The sequence below is a fragment of the Pongo pygmaeus genome, chromosome 11, assembly GCF_028885625.2.
Source record: "Pongo pygmaeus isolate AG05252 chromosome 11, NHGRI_mPonPyg2-v2.0_pri, whole genome shotgun sequence".
Classification (NCBI taxonomy): domain Eukaryota; kingdom Metazoa; phylum Chordata; class Mammalia; order Primates; family Hominidae; genus Pongo; species Pongo pygmaeus.
In genome coordinates, this window is record NC_072384.2 from 74,625,313 (window position 1) to 74,648,007 (window position 22,695).

The window sequence follows — 22,695 nt, forward strand, 5'->3', positions numbered from 1 at the left end:
TTGCTAGTGAAGAGAAAAATGTTACACAGTATATTTCTGCTAAAGTTAAGATTAAGAAAGTTAAAATTATTTATTTAAATATTCACAATATGTGACATTCTCTCTATCCCATATTTATGTTACTAGTTAAAGTGTTTGTTTCCATTGTGTGAATTTGTTTAAAGTGGATTTGTTTTTCGTTTTGATTTGAGACACGGTCTCACTCTGTCACCCAGGGTGGAATGCAGTGGCACAATCTCAGCTCCCTGCAGCCTTGACTTTGCAGGCTCCAGCAATCCTCCTACCCCAGCCTCTGGAGTAGCTGGAACCACAGGTGCATGCCACCACACCTGGCTAATTTTTGTATTTTTAGTAGAGACAGGGTTTGCCATGTTGCCCAGGCTGGTCTGAACTCCTGAGCTCAAGCAATCCACTCCTCTCAGCCTCCCAAAGTGCTATGATTGCAGGTGTGAGCCACTGTATCGGGCTATTTGGTCTGTTTGTTTGTTTTTTTTTTTTTGACGGAGTTTCATTCTGTCACACAGGCTGGAGTGCAGTAATCTCAGAGCTGACTGCAATCTCTGCCTCCCAGGTTCAAGTGATTCTCCTGTCTCAGCCTCCTGAGTAGCTGGGATTACAGGCATGAGCCACCACACCTGGTTAACTTTTTGTATTTTTTAGTAGAGATTGCTTTCACCATGTTGACCAAGCTGGTCTTGAATTCCTGACCTCAAGTGATCCACCTGCCTTGGCCTCCCAAAGTGCTGGGATTACAGGTGTGAGCCACCGCGCCTAGACTATTTGGTTTGTTTTTAACAATGTTTTCCTTAAACACTTAATTCTGATTATTTTTTACCCCCCTTCTTGTTTTTTATCTCAGACTTTCTGAATTAATACCTTACCTGATATTTGTGTGGCATTCCATGATTTACAAATAGCACTTTCACAGGACAAAGCCATATACACACAAGTAACTAAGGCAGCACTTGCCTCAAACATAAGGATTTAGACCATAACACTATTTATGACAAAAATAATATTTATGTCATAAACTGTAAAATTGCCCGTTAAGCTTAAATAACTCAATGTTTAGGAGAATTATTTGTGTTCTGTTCACCACCAGAGGGTGCCTAAATTATAATAGTAATATTGGGCCTTAGAAATGAAGTAAAACTCAATTTGAGAAATACATAAGAAACCTTAAGAATTTAAAAGTTTCTCAGTTCCCCTACACAGTGCTTGCTATATTAGCAGAAGATACTGTCACCAAAAATATGCTAAAATGAGAGGTGGCTATCATCTGGCTAGGCACAGATTAGGAATTGGATTATTACTGAGGAAACACTGCTCAGCCCTTATATCACTTCCAAAGTAAAAAGAAAATGTGTTTGTAGAAGCTGTGTGTGTGTGTGTGTGTGTGTGTGTGTGTGTGTGTAGGTGTGAAGGGAGGAGAAATTGGAACTGAAAATCGGAACCAGGAGAATGGAGTTCTTGTTCATTGCTCAGCACCAACAGGAACTCTTAGTTCAACAGGCAATAAAACCACAGATATTACTGTAAATCCTAGGTTAGAACATTCTAAAAGACACGGGTTCTAGTTTTTTAAATTTTGTGATACGATTTCTTTTGATATACTGTCAAAATGGCTACTGGTTTGGAGTGGCACAAAAAAGGAAGGGAGCGTGTAAAGAAAAGGTCTGTTTTTAATGTGTTTTGAATACATGTTTTAGAAGAATACTTATTTTCTGATTAATAGTATAGCAGATCTTTTGAAATTTTTTTATAGGCTTAAAGTCAAATATATTTTCAAATACACATTAGATAAAAGAAGAATGACGATGGCTGTTCTTAAGTAAAAGTTTTGTTCTGAACTACAATCATATTATAGTACTTTAAGCCAGCATTTCTATTCAAGTGTATTTTTCTGAGGTCACCAGGCATATCTAATGCACAGTGTGGCTAAATGTGTATTTGACTGGAGCAGTTGGATTTCTGCCAGATTTAGTTTTCAAGAGGGTATAAGTGGATTTGGCTACAAATCAAATCTCCCTAACATGGCCATGGTTTTTCTGGTTAACATGGGTGTCCACAATAAGAATGACTTATTCAAGTTGATTACATTGTGAGCTGTAAATCAGGAAAATAGCTATGAACTCTGGATTAGACTTACACAATCTCTAATTAGAAAACAGAACTGAAAAACAGACAAGTGAAATTCCATGATTAAAATCACAATCTGGACTGGAAACTCGTCTACTGCTGTGATGGAGTTTTCATAAAGCTCTTTTGTATTCTGTTGTAAAATAGGACCTGTGTCAGATATTTGAGACAATGCACATATTTAAAATCATCCATCCATTCTTTATCCATTCAACAAGTATTTGCTGAGTACCTACAATATTCCAGACATCATGCTAGCTTCTGGCAAAGAAGCAAAAGATGAATCAAACATGTATCCAGATCTAAAAAAAAAAAAAGTAGTCTCTTGGGAAAATGGGACAATGACAGAGGCCATAACAGGAGTACAGATTAAAGTTTGTGGGAGTTCAGAAAAGAGAAAGATTATTTCTAGCTGATGAAATAGGTAAAAAGTTCATGATAGGTGAAGCTGTGCTTTGAGGTCTGAACAGGAATTAGGCAAACAGAAAAGAGAAAAAGGGAAATGGAGTTTAGGAAAGAGGGGAGAGCATGAGGAAAGTCTGAGACTTTCTAGTGAAAGCCAGAACATGAGGAAAATCGTGAGAGAAGATTTGCTGGCAGGACAGTTTGTTGCAAAGGACTCATGAGAGGAAGAAGTGGGAGAAGAAGCTACACAGGCAAGTTTGAGGACAGATGTAGAAGGCCAACCTGTTGAATTGATGCTTATTATGTTGTCTGAAGCCTGCTTTCTACAAGTACTTAAGGCAACTAGGAATTTGGATTCATTATGTAAAACTCTGGCCTCAGATTATTTGTAGTGCCCTATTTTCCAGTAACACATTTTTGAGTTACAGTAAAACTGTCGAATACACACACACACACACACACACACACACACACACACACACACACACACACACTTGCCATTGTTGTAAGCTAATAAGGCACAATATACCCTTGAAATTAAGCTCATCATTTCATCTGCTACCTCCCTGGAACTTCTAGAATGTCACAGTCATCTTGAAAAAACACTGGTCAGAAACACTTGGATCTGAATCTTGGCTTCACCTCTTACTACCTATGTGATTTGGAGAATGTTTAAATCTTTCTGGATTTCAGTTTCTTCTTCTGTAAAATGAAGGTATCTTCTGTATCAGTTTGCAACATTTTGGTTGCAACTGATGGAAAATTTAACTCAAATTGGCTTTGAGTTAAATGAACAAAGAGAATTTATTTGCTCTGTAATGGGAAAGACCAGAGTCAAGGCGAGTTTCAGGGAAGGCTGATCCAGCTGTGCAAAGAATGTCCCCAAGGACTTAGTTTCTCCATTTCTCTAGTCACTGTATCATATACCACAGGGCACCCCAACTCATGGCATCTCCAGACTCTCCCCTTTTGGTAGCAGGATGGCTTCAGAGCTTCTAGACATCACATAGTCCCACCTCTCCATCCAAGGGAAGAGAGTTGTGCATACATCTTGGAATCTCTCTCTCTCTCTCTTTCCTCTCTCTCTCTCTCACTGGCCTGAATTGGGTTGTGTGCCCATCCATGACTCATCACTGGCCAGAGGGAAGAGGCAAGTGCAAGCCAATCATGAGTTTCCCTGAACCTGAGGGGAATAATCTTCTCCAACCTCATGGCTGAGGTGAATTTCCTGTAGAAATACCAGTCAACAACTAGAGGAAGGGAAAAGGAACTAGGCAGGCAACTAGCACATGTCTGCTTCTACGGTCAGTCTGAGGAGTAAAAGCACAGAGTGGACAGTCAACAAATATTTTTCTTCCTCGCTCCATGTGGGTTATCTTCCTCAGTATTCAGTAAAATCTAGTTTCTTATAAAGCCTTAAATATTTTCATTTATCTTTTGTTTACTTATTTTTTCAGAGACAGAGTCTCACTCTGTCACCCAGGCTGGAGTGCAGTGGCAGAATCATAGCTCACTGCAGCCTCAAACTCCTAGGCTCAAGTGATCTTCCCGCTTCAGCCTCCTGAGTAGCTGGGACACCACACTCAGCTTCAGGTCCTCTTCTTATGAAACAATCTCTTTTGAAATGCCAGAGCAGTGCCCTTCTCCTTTAACCTCATATGTATTTGCTTCCCAGACTATATACAGTCATGGCAGCATCACCAACACAATTTTTGGAAATAAAAATTGTAATCAATTATTTTACGAAGTGTGTTTTCTACTATGCAATGCCATCCAAACAGTTGGATTTTTTTTTCATTAAATCAGCCATTTGTTTTGTCATATTTTTCAATTTCAAAATAAGTTAAACCTCTTAAAATATAATTTATTCAACATCAGGAACATTATTTTGTATATGTTTTAGGATTTCCAGTTGAGCCTCAAATGGGATTCCACATCTGCCTGTATGTGATGAACCAGTAAGCTTTATAGGAGCATACTTACATAAATTGCTATACAGGGATGGGTAAGTATTAATTATGTTCATAATTGGCTACCAACTATAGAGTTTATAATAAGATAAATGGATTCCAGGACCCTAAATGGCCTAGTCTCTTGCATTCTAAGCAAGAGTCCATCTGACAAAAGGGATTTAAAGGGAATTGTAGCCTTTACTTGCATTTCACAAGGAATATTATAGTGTATACTATATAAACTCTTCTTAAAATTTCCGTCCTCCTTTTCTGCCACACCCCACAGAACACTCCAGAGTTCTGGAGCAGAGCACTCTCAGCCCCCACAAATTCTCTCCTATACCTCAGCCTATATGACTTTCCTGCCCCTCTCTCCGGCCCCTATTTCTTATTATGTAGATTGGTACCCCTGGTTTGTTTACTTTTCTTAACCTTCAAGTATTACCGAAATTCTCCTATGTAAAGGGGATTCAAGAACTGGCACAGCAACCAAGAATCGTCCTCCTGGTCTTCCTGCCTCCAGTTCTAGTCTCTCTGGCCACCATATTGATTCAACACTACTAAAAAAGCTGAGAAATTTGATGTGGGAGGGTGAAATAGTACGAAATGTGGCCCAGATACAATTCTAATCAATTTTGTCCCCAGCTTAAAGTGAATGTTAGGAATTGTGTGGAATGCTTTCCATACATTTTTTTTATTTGAATCTCTCAGCAACCTTATAAGGTAGAACCTGGAATCCAGAACTTTCAACTCAGAACTCCATTGCACATCACCTTTCTATAGGAAAGGATCTAGCCACAAATTTTTATCATTGGCATATTCATATACATTGGTATAGTTTGCTCATTCAGTATCCTTTATTGTAAAAGTTAGCGTAATACCATAAAAAAAATTTTGTTATAAAAAATTGAGTTTAGAGTTGATGCTCCAATTAGAATCCAGTTTAGAAATTCCGCCTTTATTTTCATTTGACAAAACATTCATTGATGATAATAATGTACCTGTATTAGTCTGTTCTCATGCTGTTATGACGAAATACCCAAAACTGGGTAATTTATAAAGAAAAGAGGTTTAATTAACTCAGTTCCGCAGGGCTGGGGAGACCTCAGGAAACTTACAATCATGGTGGAAAGGGAAGCAAATATGTCCTTCTTCACATGGCAGCAGGAAAGAGAAATGAGTACCAAGTGAAGGGGGAAGCCCCTTACAAAACGATCAGCTCTCATGAGAAACTCACTCACTATCATGAGAATAGCATGGGGGAAACCGCCCCCATGATTCAATTATCTCCACTTGGTCCCGCCCTTGACACGTGGGGATTATTACTATTCAAGGTGAGATTTGGGTGTGGACACAGTCAAACCATGTCACTACCAGAAGGTTAGATATAAAAAAGATAAACTCCAAGTAATAAAGCAAATAACAGGAATTTATAAAATATCACTTATGAACTTAGTATTCTGCAAAGAGCTTTGACAGAAAATTTTTACATAGAATTTGAACAGACCAACTGAAAAAAACATTATATAATTGGAGTAGATCTAAATTGAAATTTAGGGAGAGAGTTAACCTGCAACTCTTGCCCTTAAATCTCTCTGGATAATGGTAGCTGGTGAGACAGCTGGCTGAGAGTAGAGAGGGAAAGGAAGAAGGGAAGGGGGTCCTGAGAACCTGCCTGTCATTGGACCATCAGTGTCACTGGAATGCCCAGATATTGCTGGCCCAGGAATTACAAGATAATAGGTTCTTCAGCAGTTGAGTGACAGGATGAAATTTATTTTACTGAAAAGTAAAATTTTAGAATTCCACTCTAAGGTAGAACCAAGAGTTTCCTGTTGAGTTTCTATTGTATCCATAAGTGATTTCATTAATATCCCTTTCTTTCTGAGCTTGGGTCAGAAAGAAGTCTGATTCTTTGGCTTTAAAAGTGTTTTAAGTGCCTGGTACCTCTTAGCTGTGAGGGGAAGCCAGCTGTCTTAGGGAATGTCTTCCTGTGTTTCCTGTGTTTCTTCTGAGGAACAATGCAAATTGGAGAAAGATAACCTCTAGAGACAGGGTGAAGTAAAGTACTGGTTTCAACCCAAAGAAGAAAACATCCAGAATGAGAAAAAGCTTCTCATGTCCGGTCTTCAATCAGCGGGGCCACACCGCTGTGTTCTCCACCCCTTTTCTGTGCTCAGTGCATTAGGTTAAGTTTTTCCCTCCACATTGAAGCTCAGCCTCCTTTCCAACTGTAATGGGAAACATTAGGCTTTCTACCATCCAACGTACATTTATATCTCATTACTTAATCGAGTAGCTACTTCATTTCTCCAGCTTATATTTTTTAATACAGGACAGTCTCCTTAGGGAAGAGCTGGTGTTTGCTTGTCTTAGGGTAATCAGTCTCAGACCCAGGCATTTCTTAGCATAAGGGAATCAGCCTTGACAGCCTCCACATTCCACAGTCCTTCCCACTCTCCCAGACCCTCAGGGCCTTAAAACTCCACCTTTCTTTTCCCTCCCTGAAACTTGTGAGAGTTTTATTTAATCAAAAACATTTAATACTAGTTCTTTAGGGTCCCCCCTTTTTTTAAAGCCTGTGCATCCCACTGGTATAGGGGATATGTAATCCAGAAGCTTGGTTAAAACAAAATGAACAACAACAACAATAACAACAACAACAAATATATATATACATATATAGATAGATAGATAATGATATTGTTCAGCTGAAATCTCAAAACAATCATTTAAACTGAAGTTCTCCATGAAGCCAACCCACCCAGAAGTAACTCATCCTTTTTTTAACACTCAGAGAACTATTCAAGTATGGATCTTAATGCATTTAATATTTCATACATTTTATTATAACTATTTGAGTATATATGCAAATATATATTTTGTACACACACACTCAGACACATAGTCTACCATTCTATTTACTGGATCCTTAGCTCATTCAGAGTAGGGTTCTGTTGTTTTTCTTTATATTTCCCAGCATATAGGTACTCACCAACATCAGTTAAATGAATGGATGAATATGTTAATATAAACATAAAAGCTAACAGAGCAATTTCAAATAGGCCACTGCTGTGCTGGACCTCCCAGCAGGTAGCGTGCTAGGATATTGAAGACATCCTTGTCAATGGTTTACACTGCCCTCTTTCAGCCTACATTTTGGCAAACGCAATGGATGGTTTTGTTTCAAGTTTGTATTTATTGCATGGTCACACTATAGAAGATTAAGGAGCTACAGGATGTAAGAAGGTGATACAGTTTGGATGTTTTGTCCCCTCCAAATCTCATGTTGAAATGTGATCTCCAGTTTTGGAAGTGGGCCTGGTGAAAGGTGAATGGATCATGAGGGCAGATCCTTTATGAATGGTTTGGCACCATCCCCTTAGTGATAAGTGAGTTCTCACTCAGTTAGTTTACATGAGATCCGGTTGTCTAAAAGAGTCTGGGACCTCACCCTTCTCTCTCTTGCTTCTGCTCTCACCATGCTTGCTCCCCCTTTGCCTTCTACCACGATTGGAAACTTCCTGAGGCCCTCACCAGGAGCAGATGCTGAAGGCATGCTTGTATAGCTTGCAGAACTGTAAACCAGTTAAACCTGTTTTCTTTACAAACTACCCAGCTCCAGGTATTTCTTTATAGCAATGCAAGAACGGGCTAATAAAATTGATAATGAGCAGTGGGGCTTTGCTGAAAAGATACCTGATGATGTGGAAGCAGCTTTGGAACTGGGTAACAGATAGAGGCTGGAAGAGTTTGGAGGGCTCAGAAAAAGATAGGAAGATGAGGGGAAGTCTGGAACTTCTTGCAGACTAGCTAAATGGTTGTGATCAAAATGCTGATAGAAATATGCTTGATAAGGTCTCAGATGGCAATGAGAAACTTACTGGGAACTGGAGGAAAGATCACCATTGTTACTCCCTAGTAAAGAACTTGGCTTCATTATGTCCATGTCCTAGGGCTTTGTGGAAGTTTAAACTCAAGAGTGATTACCTACAGTATCTGGTAGAAGAAATTTCTAGGCAGCAAAGCATTCAAAAAGTGACATGCCTGCTTCTAACACCCTAAATCAGATGCAGGAGCAAAGGAACGACTTAAAGTTGGAATTCATATTTAAAAGGGAAGCAGAGCATAAAAGTTTGGAAAATTTGCAGCCTGGTCCTGAGGTAGAGAAAGAATCCAAGTGGTCTGGATAACAACCACTTACTAGAGAGATTAGCATGACTAAAAGGGAGCATGACTAAATGCGAAGTCATTTCAGAAATCTTTGATGCAGCCCTTCCCATCACAGGCCCAGAGACCTACAGGGAAAGAATGGTTTTGGGACCAGGCCTGGGGTGCCGCTGCCCTGTGCAGCCTCATGATACTGCTTCCTGCATCCAGGCTGCTCCAGCTACAGCCAAGGCTCAAAGGGCACCAGATACTGCTTGGGCTGCCACTCTGGAGAGCACAAGTCATAAGCCCTTGGTGGCTTCCATGTGTTAAGCCTGTAGGCACATAGAATGCAAGCAAGAAGGCTTGGCAACTTCTGCCTAGATTTCAGAGGAGGTACAGGAAAACCCTAGGTGCCCAGGCAGAAGCCTGCTGCAGGACAGATTACCCATAGATAAACTCTATTACGGCACTGCTGAAAGAAATGTAGGGTTAGAACCCCCACACAGAGTCCTCACCAAGGCACTGCCTAGTGGAGCTGTGGGAAAGGGACAGCTGCCTTCCAGACCCAAGAATGGTAGAGGCACCAGCAGTTTGCAGCCTCAGTGTGGAAAGGCCATAGGCACCCAACTCCGACCCATGAGAGCACACACAGGAGCTGTACCCTGCAAAGCCACAGGGGTGGAGCTGCCCAAGGCCTTGGGAGTCCACCCCTCACTGTAAGATGTGGGACATGGAGTTAAAAGAGATTGTTTTGGAGCTTTAAGATTTAATGTTTGCCCTTCTGCGTTTCAGACTTGTGTGGGGCCTATTGCTCCTTTCTTTTGGTCAATTTCTCCCTTTTAGAATGGGAATATTTACCCATCGCCTGTACCACCATTGTATCTTGGGAGTAAGTAACTTGTTTATCTTATAGGCTTATACGTGGAAGAAACTCATCTCCAGATAAGACTTTGGACTTTGGACCTGAGGCTTTTGAGTCAATAATGGACAAGTTAAGACTTTGGGGGACTATTGGGAAGGCATGATTGTATTAAAATATGAGAAGTACATGAGATTTGGGGAGTTAGGGGCAGAATAATATGGTTTGGATGTTTGTCTCCTCCAAATCTCATGTTGAAATGTGATTCCCAATGTTGGAGGTGGGACCTGGTGGGAGATGACTAGATCGTGGAGGTGGGTCCCTCATTAATGGTTTAGTACCATCTATTGGTGGTAAGCAAGTTTTTGCTCAGTTCATGTAAGATCTGGTTGTTTAGAAGAGTCTGGGACCTCCCCCTCCTCTCTCTCTTGCTCCCGTTCTCACCATGTGACATGCTTGCTCCCTTTTCACCTTTTGCCATGATTGCGAGCTTCCTGAGGCCCTCGCCAGGAGCAGATGCTGGAGGCATGCTTGTACAGCCTGCAGAACCATGAGCCAATTAAATATTTTCTTTAAAAATCATCCCTGTTTAGTTTGTTTGCAATTTGATGAAATAAGCTTTGCAAAGTTAAGCCAGATTTTTTTTTCACACCAGTTCCCAGAATATTATTAGACATATAACAATGACAAAAAAGGTATACAAAATGAAAAAGAGGAAAAAGAAACCATTGTCAATTCTACTACCGAAAAGTAACTACTGTTAACACTTTAATTTATATTCTTTGAGATTTTTTTTTTCCTGACTCTATAGATGTGGCACATGCAAGTATGGGTTTGCCCCCTTTCTCTACTTCTTTGAATACAAATGATTACAGCAGGTGCCACCATATTAGTACTAAGTAACAACATTACCCTCTACTATAGTTGTTCGGTTAGGTCCATGGATGGACAGTGACCCAAACTGGACCATTCAGAGTTACCCTCTCTCTGAGGATGAAGCTGTTGGAGATAATCTTTGACCCTGTGAAATAAGAAACTGGGAAAACAGTCCAGAGTGAGAGAGATGCATAGAAAGAAACAGACGAGAGAAAGCCCTGGCAGCATCCAAGTGTCTGGTTCCAATTATCCTAAGGCCTGGAGGAAACTAAACTTTCTTTAGTTTCCCTGGTAGAGCAGATGCTACAGTATGCTGCTTCACAGATCCTCCCCATCAGGACCAAGGTATCCATTGCCCCAGATGCCAGGAGAGTCGGTTACTGATGGCTCAAAGCTGAGTCAGTTCCCAGGATTTGCCCTTGTACTAAGGCAGCTGTTTGGACCAAGGCTGCACACCTTTCCAGGATTATCCTACAAGTAATTATTGGTTAATATGTCGATATAAAGGTCTGAGTCGCTTGCCTCAAAAAGGAACAATGCCAGAGCTCACCATGGAATTAACTGTAGCATGGGTTGCACTGGCATCTCAGTTCAACTTTGCCCTTTGCTCAGTCCTGCTTCCTTCACTCTGTTAAAGGTATTGATTCAAAGAGCACTGCCCAGAAAACTTTCTGTCTCCATTTGTTTCCTGGGAAGACTAACTTAAGCCAGTGGGTTTGGCAGAGCTGTCTAAATGTCCCACATAGTGCATTCTTTCTTTCTTCCTCTGTAATATGGCATATAATGTATCATAATAAATCACTCTGGCTGGGTGTGGTGGCTCACGTCTGTGATCCCAGCACTTTGGGAGGCTGAGGCGGGCAGATCACCTGAGATCGGGAGTTTGAGACCAGCCTGACAAACATGGAGAAACCCCGTCTCTACTAAAAATACAAAATTAGCCAGGTGTGGTGGTGCATGCCTGTAATCCCAGCTACTGGGGAGGCTGAGGCAAAAGAATAGCTTGAACCTGGGAGGTGGAGGTTGTGGTGAGTTGAGATCGCTCCATTGCACTCCAGCCTGGGCAACAAGAGCAAAACTGCGTCCCAATAAATAAATAAATAAATAAATAACCACTCTATTATTAGTACTTAAGTTAGCACAAGTGGCTTCCTGTTATTTGCAACCAAAAGGGCTCTAACTAACATATTATTTGGTTATCATGAATTTCTCAAAGTAACTGATGTTACACAAGAGTGATACATTTTTAAGATTTTAATCCCCATTGCCACATTATTCTTCAGAAATATTGCACCAACTTACATTCTCATTAATAGTATGCCAAAGTAACCATTTCCTAGACTCTGTCCAACTCTGATATTATCCTTTTTTTACTTTTTCATTCAAAAAATGTTTATTGAGTGTCCACTATGTGCCTGGCTATGTACTAGGAGCTGGGGATAAATCCTTGCCACAATGGAGCTTCCATTCTAGGTGTGAAGAGATAGACAATAAACAAGATAAGTAAGTGGTATTGTACACTAGAAGGTGGCAAATGTCATGGAGACACATGACACAGGAGGCAACAGGCAGTGCAGTAAGTGAGGGGCATCAATGTTAAGTGCAGGGGTCAGGGATGCCCTCTCTGAGAAGATGGCTTTTCAGCTAAGATTGGAAGAAGGTAAAAGAAAAAGGCATAGACATACTGGTAGGGGTGGAGGGGGTTCGGGGGGAAGAGCATCTGGGGCAGAGAAAACAACCAGGACCAAGTTGTGGAGGCTGGAGTACGCCTGTTATGTTCAAGCAATAGCAACAAGGCAGTATGCAAGAGGCAGGGGCAAAGGGAGCAAGTAGGAGAGTGGGGGATGAGGTTAGTGAGGTAATGAGGGCTGCCACATCGTCCTGAGGATGGTGGCTTTCTCTTGGTGAGATGGAGAGCCACTGGAGGGATTTTAGCAGAATAGTAAATTGTTCCCATTTATGATTTGAAGGGAGCACCCTGGCATTAAGAAAAGATTACAGGTCAGGCGCAATGGTTCACACCTGTAATCCTAGCACTTTGGGAGGCCGAGGTGGGTGGATCACTTGAGGTCAGGAGTTCGAGACAAGCCTGGCCAACATGGCAAAAAACCTGTCTCTACTAAAAATACAAAAATTAGCCGGGCATGGTGGTGCATGCCTGTAGTCCCAGCTACTCTGGAGGCTGAAGCATGAGAATCGCTTGAACCTGAGAGGCAGAGGTTGCAATGACCAAGATGGCGGCACTGCACTCTAGCCTGGGCAACAGAGCAAGACTCTGTCTGAAAAAGAAAGAAAGAAAAAGAAAAGAAAAGACTACAGCCTTGCATCACTTAATGATGGGGTACTATTCTGAGAAATGCATCATTAGGTGATTTCATCATTGTGTGACCACCATAGAGTGAACTTAGACAAACTTAGATGGTGTGACCTACTACACACCTAGACTATATGATGTGGCGTATTGCTCCTAGGCTACAAACCTGTACAGCATGTTATTGGACTGAATACTGTAGGCAATTATAACACAATGGTGTTTGTGTATTTACACATAGAAAAGGTACAGTAAAAATACAGTATTATAATCTTACAGGACCACTGTAGTGTATGTGGCCTGTCACTGATTGAAACATTGTTATGCAGCACATGACTGTATAGTGAAAGTAAAATTGGAAGTAGGATGTGCTGGCTCTGCCAGTGCATACACTAAAATTGGAACTATATAGAGAAAATTAGCATGATCCTGTGCAAGAATGACATGCAAATTCCTGAAGCATTTGATATTTTAAAAATACATTTTTAAAAATATTAGAAGTAGGAGAGCAGGTAGAAGACTGCCTATCTGCTTGACCAAAACTAATATTTCTTTATTGTTTATTTTGCATCCAAACATTTTATATATAAATTGGTTGTTTGTATTTCTTCTATTGGGAATGGCCTATTTAAGACATTGGATAATTTTTCTATTAGAATATTTACCTTTTTGTATGAATTTTCAATGATATTAAAAATGTAGCTCTTTTTCATATATGTGTAGTTCTCTGTCCCCAGTTGTTCTTCCAGTTTAATGCTGTTTATGTTTTTTTAGATAAAGACATTTTTCATTTTTATGAGAACAGATTTTTAAAAAACATTTTTTAGGGGTTCTATGTGTAATATCATACTTGGTATTTTGCCAAGATTATTGCGTCAGTCTAGGCTTTTTTGTTTGCAAGAAATAGAAGCAGGATTAATTAAAGGGAAATTAATTATAATACAGGGGATTTGAAATGGAAGCCAGATGTAGAAAATTTAGCCAGGCTTCATGAGATATTGGAACCAGAAATTGAAATCTTGTCCAGAATCAAAACATCTTTATCCATTTCTCTAAGCTTGCCTTCTCTCTCCTCTCTGCTTCTCTCTAAGCAACTGCTTCATTCTCCTTTCCTCCTCTTTGATAAGTTGTTTATCCATACACATCACTCTGATGTAGCCACCTCAGTTCCAAAACCACTGACAAGTGGACTAGTATCTCTGTGCCCCAATTTCAATTTGTGGGAAACAGAAGCTGATTCACACAGTTCATCTAGTAGATTGGCTCGTCCAGGGGTCAAGTTCCTGTCTCCGCCCATCTCCCAACAAATGAGCTGTGGCCAGGAAGTACGGAAGTCACAAGATACAAGGGGCTTATCTTGTGGGGGGCATGTACAGAAAGAGCTTTTCTCACAGGGAATATGGGATATGTGTTGAGTCTTTGCCATAAAAGAATATAATCCACATTCATATATTTTATTCTAGTACTTTTATGGTTTTTAAACTTTCCATATATCTAAAATAAATTTTTGTGTTAGGTATGTTTTAGATCTCTCACATTATTTTATTTTGTATTTTATTGCAAAAGGTTAGCTAGTTGTCCCAAAAAGTGATAGAAAAATAAATTGAACATGTGCCCAAACTGCTATTGAAATGAACTAGATGTCTTAATTTTTAGATTGTTTAAAATACTTTTGACAACTACTGCTATTTAAATAATGTTTATCTGATTGGTGGAAATTTATCATGGTTATGTGATTGTTGTTGTTCTTTACCAATTAAAAAACAGACCAAAGGCTAGGATCATACCAACATTATTACTCTACATAATGGCTCATCAATACAAAAAGGATATGGGAGCCTACCCGAGGCCACCATGTTTACAAAACCCTTGTCCAGAACTTGGTGAAGAAATAGCTGTTGGTCAAAGGGTACAAATGTTCAGTTATAAGATGAAAACGTTTTGGTTATCTAAGGTACAGCATGGGTGGTGGTGGATATGTTAATTAATTTGATTTTGGCAATCCTTACACAATGCATATGTATAACAAATCATCACATTGTACACCTTGAATATATACAATCTTTGTCAATTAAATATTTTAAAAAATCACTCAGAAAGTTTTAAAAGTAAAGTTTCCCATGTTGGAAAGAAAAGAAATTAAAGAGAGAAAGAAAGAAAAGAAAAGAAAACCCAGCTGACTTCAGAAAGGCACCATCAGGCAAGTGACAACCATATCTTTCCCATCCTTTTTTACCTGTGAAAAACGAGGGTCTCTACACTGAATAAATCAGAGATTGATTGTGTAAAATTCAAACAAATTTTACGATCTGACAAGATTGTTATCATTATTTATTTCTAGGGGGTGTGTCATTGCCCAACAAGATCGTTTTAAAATTCATTATATCATAAATTTAAAAAAAAAACCTAGTCAAATAACTGTAGCCTAAATGTCACAGTTGAAGTAGATGATTTCTAATGTTTCCTAATGATTTTTAATGTTCCTACAAACGTAAAAATCCTTTACAAATGTAAAAATTCTAGTGAATTTACTGATTTACCAGTTTCCCATGTAAAAATGCGTTGGGCTATATGAAACCATTAATCAAATATTGTATTCCCCAAAGGCATTTAAAATCCACCAAAGTCAACACCTTCAAAGACTAATTTACCAAAGGCTCATTAAGACATTAGCACACATTTAATAATTATTTCAATAGAAAAGCAAACTATTTCTGTATAATGTAAACCATGAAGTGGACACTGCACATGAGCACACTATAATATGATTTCCAAGAAAGTATTATCTTAAGACTGGGCGGTGACTGAAAGAGGAGAGGGATAGTCATCACATTTCCAGTTCTGTAATGAAGATTGTAGAAAACATTTTAAACAGCATATTAAAACCTTTTTAGCAGCTTTTTTGAGATATAATTGACACCTAGTTGACTATGCATATTTTAAGTGTAGAATTTGATACATTTAGACATATGTGTATACTTGTGAAACCATCACCACAATCAAGCTAATAAACATATTCGTCACCCCAAAAAGGTTTCTTTTTTTTTTTTTTTTTTTTTTTTGAGATGGAGTCTCCCTCTGTTGCCCAGGCTGGAGTGCAATGGCATGATCTCAGCTCACTGCAACCTCTGCCTCCTGGGTTCCAGTGATTCTCATGCCTCAGCCTCCCAAGTAGCTGGGACTACAGGCACACGCCAGCATGCTTGGCTAATTTTTGTACTTTTAGTAGAGACAGGGTTTCACCATGTTGGCCAGGCTGGTCTTGAACTCCTGACCTTAAGTGATCCACCCACCTTGGCCTCCCAAAATGCTGGGATTACAGGCGTGAGCCACCATGCCCGGCCCCAGAAAGTATTCTTTGTGTTCATTTGTAATTTTTTCCTCCAGCACTCCTCAACCCCAGAAAACCACTGATCTCCTTTCTGTCACTACAGATTAGTTTGCATTTTTTAGAATTTGATATACATGAAATCATACAGTATGCAATCTTTTTGGTCTGGCTTCTTTCATTCAGCATAATTATTTTAACATTCACCCACGTCATTGTGTACGTCAGTACTTCACACCTTTTTATTGCTAAGTAGTAATTTATTGCATGGATATCCTAGTTTATCCATTCACTTTCTGATGGGTATTTGGATTGTTTCCAGTTTGGGGCTATCATGAACAAAGTACTATGAACATTCATATTCAAGTCTTACTATGCACATATGTTTCCATTTCTCTTACATAAATACCTAGTAGTAGAATGGTTGGGTCAGACAATAAATGCATGTCTAACTTCTTAAGAAACAACTATACTATTTTGCAAAAAGGTTGTGCTATTTTGCATTTCTACCAATGGTATATGAGAGTTCCTGTTCCTCCACATGCTCATCAACACTTGGTATGGTCAGTCATTTTAATTTTAGCCATTCTACTAGTGTGCAGAGGTACCTCATTAATCTTGAGTGAAAGAACACAAGGAGAGAAAAAAATAATTAGTGTTGATTCAGTCTAGCAAAGATGCCTTGAGTGAATCTCATGCTCCTTGGGTCCCTAAAGCTGCCCTGGTTCTTGCTTGTGGTGAGCCTGGCTCTTTAGCTGATTTTATGATTTTATGAAAATCAGGCTTTTCCTCATCTTGTACTGGTAACAAATTTCACCCATCCCCCTTACCGCAGCATCTTTATCTCTAGATTCCATTGCCTCTAAACCAAAATCCATTCCTCTTATAATTTGGACATATGAGCCAATAACTCTGCTTTTTGGCTTCCTCTAGTTTGAGTCATGTTTCTTTCAGTCACAACTGAAATCACCCTGTGCCCAATCTTCCCCACATCTGTTCTGTGTGTCATGTACCCAGCGCCAAGCATAAGGCCTGGGAATCAGCAAGTACTGAATAAATAAACTAGTATCCTCTTAAAAATAAAAGACGTTTTAGGCTGGGCATAATGGCTCACACCTTTAATCCCAGCACTTTGGGATGCTGAGGCAGGCAGATCGCTTGAGCCCAGGAGTTTGAAACCAGCTTGGGCAACACAGTGAAACCCCATCTCTACAAAAACTTTAAAAATTTGCTGGGGGCATGGTGGCGTGCATCTGTGGTCCCAGCTACTCAGGAAGCTGAGGTGGGAGGATTGCTTGAGCCCAGGAGGTTGAGAGTGCAGTGAGTAGAGATCACGCCACTGCACTGCAGCCTGGGCTACAGAGTGAGGCCCTGTCTCAAATAAACAAACAACTAACTAACTAACTAACTAACTAAATAAATGAAATAAAAGACACTTTAATCGAATCTACAGATGACCAAAAACTGGAAGGGTTGCTTTGAGAGTCATAGCGCTTCAGCACACCTCTTCTGGAGTCGGACTGCTGGGTTTGAATCCTAGCTCTTTCATTTATTATATTACCTGTGTGACTTTGGGCATGTAATTAACTTCTATGTGTCTCAGCTTCTTCAATCTTAAAATGTTGATGACAATAAGACCTGTCTCATAAAGTTGTTATGAGGATTACATGAGTTAATTTACAAAAATCATTTAAACAATGCCTGACACATACAAGTATTTTTTGATTTTTGTTTTATGTTCATGCTAATAATTTTTTTTTTTTTTGAGACAGAGTTTCACTCTTGTTGCCCAGGCTGGAGTGCAATGGCACAATCTCGGCTCACCACAACCTCCGCCTCCCGGGTTCAAGCGATTATCCTGCCTCAGCCTCCAGAGTAGCTGGGATTACAGGCATGTGCCACCACGCCAGGCTAATTTTGTACTTTTAGTAGAAATGGGGTTTCTCCATGTTGGTCAGGCTGGTCTCAAACTCCAGACCTTAGGTGATTTGCCCGCCTCGGCCTCCCAAAGTGCTGGGATTATAGACATGAGCCACCATGCTTGGCCCATGCTAATAATTTTTGAATGATAGAGTTGAGATGGAAAAGGTGTTGATATGCTATCAATGAATGATATGCTAAAACCTCAGTTACTCAGTTACTACATGAAATGTCTACCTTCCCTGAGAAGCAGTTTTTTTCTTCACTATTTAACCAGGCAAATATAAAGTCTTATATTCAGGCTCAAATACCTGGACATAAGACAGTTTAACGGAAGTTCATGGATTAAGGACTCCAAGTCTTCCCACTCCATATCTTGCTTTGAAAAAAGAAAACATAAAAAAATAAAAAAAATTTTAAAAGACCCTGAGTTAGGAAGTTGACATGAGATTAGCTGATGTCAAATTCATTTTGAGCTGGTAAAATGGCAAGGCTATCATAAAACTTTCAAAGATGAGACTCCATTGCTAGAAGTAGTGTGTCTTAATTATGGAAGATTATAATTTTTGAGTTCTCTCCTCAGCACCCATCAAAATAGAGTATGTACTCAGCACTTCGATGGGCTGGAAAGCCCTGGAGGAGGATGAGAAGAGAGACAACCATGTAATTTGAAGAACAGTTGAGAGCCTTTAAAAGCCTTGTTCTGAAATAACACAAGATGCAAAGCAGATGAAATAACAGTCTTTGGATACCAGAAATACCATCCTGTAGAAGAGGGATGGGACTTTATCTGACTTGCTCCTGAAGCCCTGGGAGGAAAGGCCTGGTGCAGACTCCAGCCCAGTGGGAGACATGCTCTTTCCTAGGGGCTGCTGCCTGGAGGGCCACAATCCACTGGCCCCAAGAGGAGCCAGGTAAATGTCATTTCAGGGACACATGAACAAGGAATTCTAAATGGGAGACAGGTGGATCCTTCAGGACTGCTCTGTTTCACTTCCTATTCTTAAAACACATGACTCTTTTGAGATTTTTGTTTAGGTTTAAAGGAGGATAACCAAACACTAGACCGATGAATTGCAGTTTTTAAAAAGTAGAAGCAGCTGCCTGTTGGCTTTTGCCCTAAAGTTCCATGGGAATGGAAAGAGGCATGACTGCCTCCCTGGACAGATTGTTCCCAACTGGTCTCACTTTCAGGATTGTGCCCATGTGATCAAAGTTGAGTCTACTTTCCGTATTGCTGATGCCTGTGGCCATAGCCATGGAAGGACGTGGAAGAAGCCGTGGTCCCGCCCCTGTGTAAGATGAAGACTTGTGAAACCATTGGGTCATAGTTTTTCATTTTGGTCACTTGCCATCAGCCTTGGAGGCATAGGAGACAGAGTAGATGGTGCAAATCCATCTGCAAGTGCATTTTCTTTCTAAAGAAAGTGTTGCCAGACTATTTGCTCACAGAACAACCACTGGCTAGATGAGCCCACACTAAGTAAACACAAAGGAATTAAATCAGGGAGATCCGAATTCCTCTGTTTATTTACTCCACAGTGAAAATGGCTTACTTTTTCTTTAAAAAAAGAACTTTGTTCTCAAAAGCTGCCCCACCTCTAATGCTACTTTTTTAAAAAGAAAAAATACACATATAAGAAGATATATTAAAAGGCTATTGTTCAAAAAATCTACTTCTTGTAGATTGTAGATTTAAATAGTAGTGAAAAACAGCCCATGGAATCTTTGATATACATGTGTGTTTGTAGGGAAAAAAAAGTAAATATCAGGCTGTGCGCAGTGGCTCATGCCCATAATCCCAGCATTTTGAGAGGCCGAGGTGCAAAGATCACCTGAGGTCAGGAGTTCAAGACCAGCCTGGCCAACATGGTGAAACCCTGTCTCTAAAAATACAAAAATTAGCCAGGTGTGGTGGCGGGCACCTATAATCTCAGCTACTCGGGAGGCTGAGGCAGGAGAATCGCTTGAACCTGGGAGAAGGAGGTTGCAGTGAGCTGAGATCATGCCATTGCACTCCAGCCTGGGTGACAGAGCGAGACTCCATCTCAAAAAAAAAAAAAAAGAGTAAATATCTTGCAATATAGAAAATCTTCATTAAATACACCTTGTTTAACTAAATAGAGGCAGCAAGAGGGTTAGTTGCTCTGGATTATTTTGTTTGTTTGTTTTAGGGTTTGTTTTTTCTGATTATAAGAGTAATATATGATCATGGTAGGAAAATCTGGAAAATTATGAAGCTTTCTATGTTCACAGAATGAGTATAAAACAAAAAAGTACATATTTTAGGTGGCTAGTTTTACATTTATTAAATGTATTACTGAAAATAAAATGCTTTAAATGCCCTAACAATAAGTGCTGGCTGGTTAATCTCCCTCTGAGGATCTCAGAGCAATTTACCAATACCTCTGCTCTGACTGTAAAAAGGGTATGATGAGTCTTCCGGACTTTAAATGCATATTGATCTTTTCAAGCTCTTCAAGTACTCAGCACTGATTAATTCATTGGAAAGCAGTCTCAAAAGGGCATTGTTCTGACGCAATCTATGCTTATAAATTTGTGGACTCCTTTGCTGGCAAACAAGACCCACTCAGAAAATTCTGGGTCAGAAAATAGAAGGGTAGCATTTAAAGATCCTCAGTTAAGTATATGGCCAATTCATTTTTACTAAAATTGTGTTCTCTTGGGCAGCACATACACTAAAAAATTGGAACAATACAAAGAAGATTAGCATGGTGCCTGTGGAAGGATGACACACAAATTCATGACACATTGCATATTTTAAAAAGAAAAATTAATAAATAAAATTATTTTGCTAATGGGGTTTCCTTGTTTGCATGACTATGAATTGGAGACAGTTTAGCGCTTCCTAGCAATCCTGAGCCCTGGGATTCCCTAAGTGTGGTCTCTGAACGAGCAGCATTAATATTACCTGGTAATAGCAATCTGTGTTTTAATAAGCCCTCTAGGTGATCCAGAAGTACATGAAAGTTTGAGAATCACTGTCTTAGGTGTTTTCCCCCTGAATGTAGAAATTAGCTCTAATTGACTCACGCTCTCAAACTTCATTTACGATCTGGGTGATGGTTATATGGGGACACATGTCCATAAAAATTCTCTGAGCTTTACACTTAAGATACATACATTTTACTGAATTTAATTAAACCTAATGAAAAAAACACCACTGCTAAATTATATTTCTAAGAAAGTTGGTTGGGTTCAGCTTGTCTCTTGAATAAAGGTGGTGAGATCCAGGGGCTTTGCCCATAGCATCACTGCCATGATGAGAGATTCCATGGTACTGACAGCCAAGGATATCTGTGTGTAGCAACCCCAAAGACATTTATTGACATTGTTTAGCAGTAAGCCAATCTCCAAGCGATAACCTCAACTTGTTTGACATCATCCTGGGTACATCTCTGAGTGGTGGGGCACAGCCACAGGAAACCCTAACATGAAACCAAAAGGGGCAGGTAGAAAAAAGTGCTGGACCTTTAAACTGGAGAAGGAAAGCGTGAGAAACCTAGGAAGCAGTGATTAAATGCAGCCAATCAGGTGATACGTACAAGTGTTGGGCAAGAGAGAAGCTGTGGTCAAGGCCATGAGAGACACAGCAAGGACAGCAGAGCTGCCCAGGCAGCCTCTCTGCTGACATAGTCCATAGAAGAGGGTTGTGGGAAAGAGGGAGGAAGGACGACACATGGGCCAAGAAGGGCTTCACAGGGCCACAGCTTTAGCAGGTGTCTGTCTGCTGTCTTGGCCCTAAGGATGATGTGGAGACCCCTAAGAGCCCTGGTGTCAATTGTGCATCCAGTCTCAGAATCACAGAAATTCTGTTCCTCAGTGCTGAAGTGTTTTGTGTATCCCTAAATGAAAAGCACTCCCGGAGCTGCCAGATCCCCATCCCGATCCATGAAGAACTGTCTTCTTGATTAATCACCCCCTCTTTCACTGTCATGCAGGGAACTCATATTAGGCTTGTATCTGGGCCCATTTTTGCTCATTGCCACACTGCTGGGAAATGGGGGCCATCCACAGTGAACTGCAGTGAAAGAAAAGTTGAAGAAAAACTGCACCAGCAGGTGGACCCAGAGTCCTAACTATACTATGCCCATGTGCACAGCTGCCTGGCTGCTCCTCCCAGCCAGCTCCTGAGTCCTCAGAGTTGCTTCTGCTTTTCCTAGGCTCCTTATGTGAAATGTGACTTTTTTTTTCATGGAAGTACCCCCCATAAGGTATTTCCCAGTCCTGCCCTGCTCAGTTGAAATGTAAATAAATTTGAAATTGTTCCTATCTAAATCAGTGAAGTGTCCCTAAATTTCCTAGACCATTTCAACCTGAAAAGCAGTTCTAGGCATTTTGGGTTTTAGCTTCTGATGCTTCAATTTCATATTTTACTATGGTGGATGTTTGTTAGTTCCCTTGGCTACTGAGCATCCAAACTTAATTTCTATGTTAGGTGAGTCTTCTATTGCATAAATCTTGGTGAGAAAAGGCCTCCCTCTCACTACAGAATTTCAAGGGGAGGGTACCCATTTCTCCATCCCTGAGGAGTTAGCATGAGGAGCTTGGGGGCTGAGCTCAGCCAATCAGATGCTGCCACTTGCAGCTTTAACTCCTGAGCAATAATGCAAAGATCAAGGCATCATTAAGAAATTATTCACTGGCCCGGCATGGTGGGTCACGCCTGTAATCCCAGCACTTTGGGAGCCTGAGGTGGGTGGATCACAAGGTCAGGAGTTCAAAACCAGCC

General features: G+C 40.2%; 2 non-coding genes across 2 annotated transcripts; both read left to right on the plus strand.

Moving 5' to 3' along the window:
- The first annotated feature begins 13,062 nt into the window (after window positions 1-13,062).
- LOC129032207 (U6 spliceosomal RNA) lies at window positions 13,063-13,168 on the plus strand. Its single transcript, XR_008501232.1, has one exon. It is a non-coding gene; the product is annotated as a U6 spliceosomal RNA (small nuclear RNA).
- A 7,449-nt stretch (window positions 13,169-20,617) lies between these two features.
- On the plus strand, window positions 20,618-20,726 carry LOC129032199 (U6 spliceosomal RNA). Its single transcript, XR_008501225.1, has one exon. It is a non-coding gene; the product is annotated as a U6 spliceosomal RNA (small nuclear RNA).
- Window positions 20,727-22,695: the final 1,969 nt, after the last annotated feature.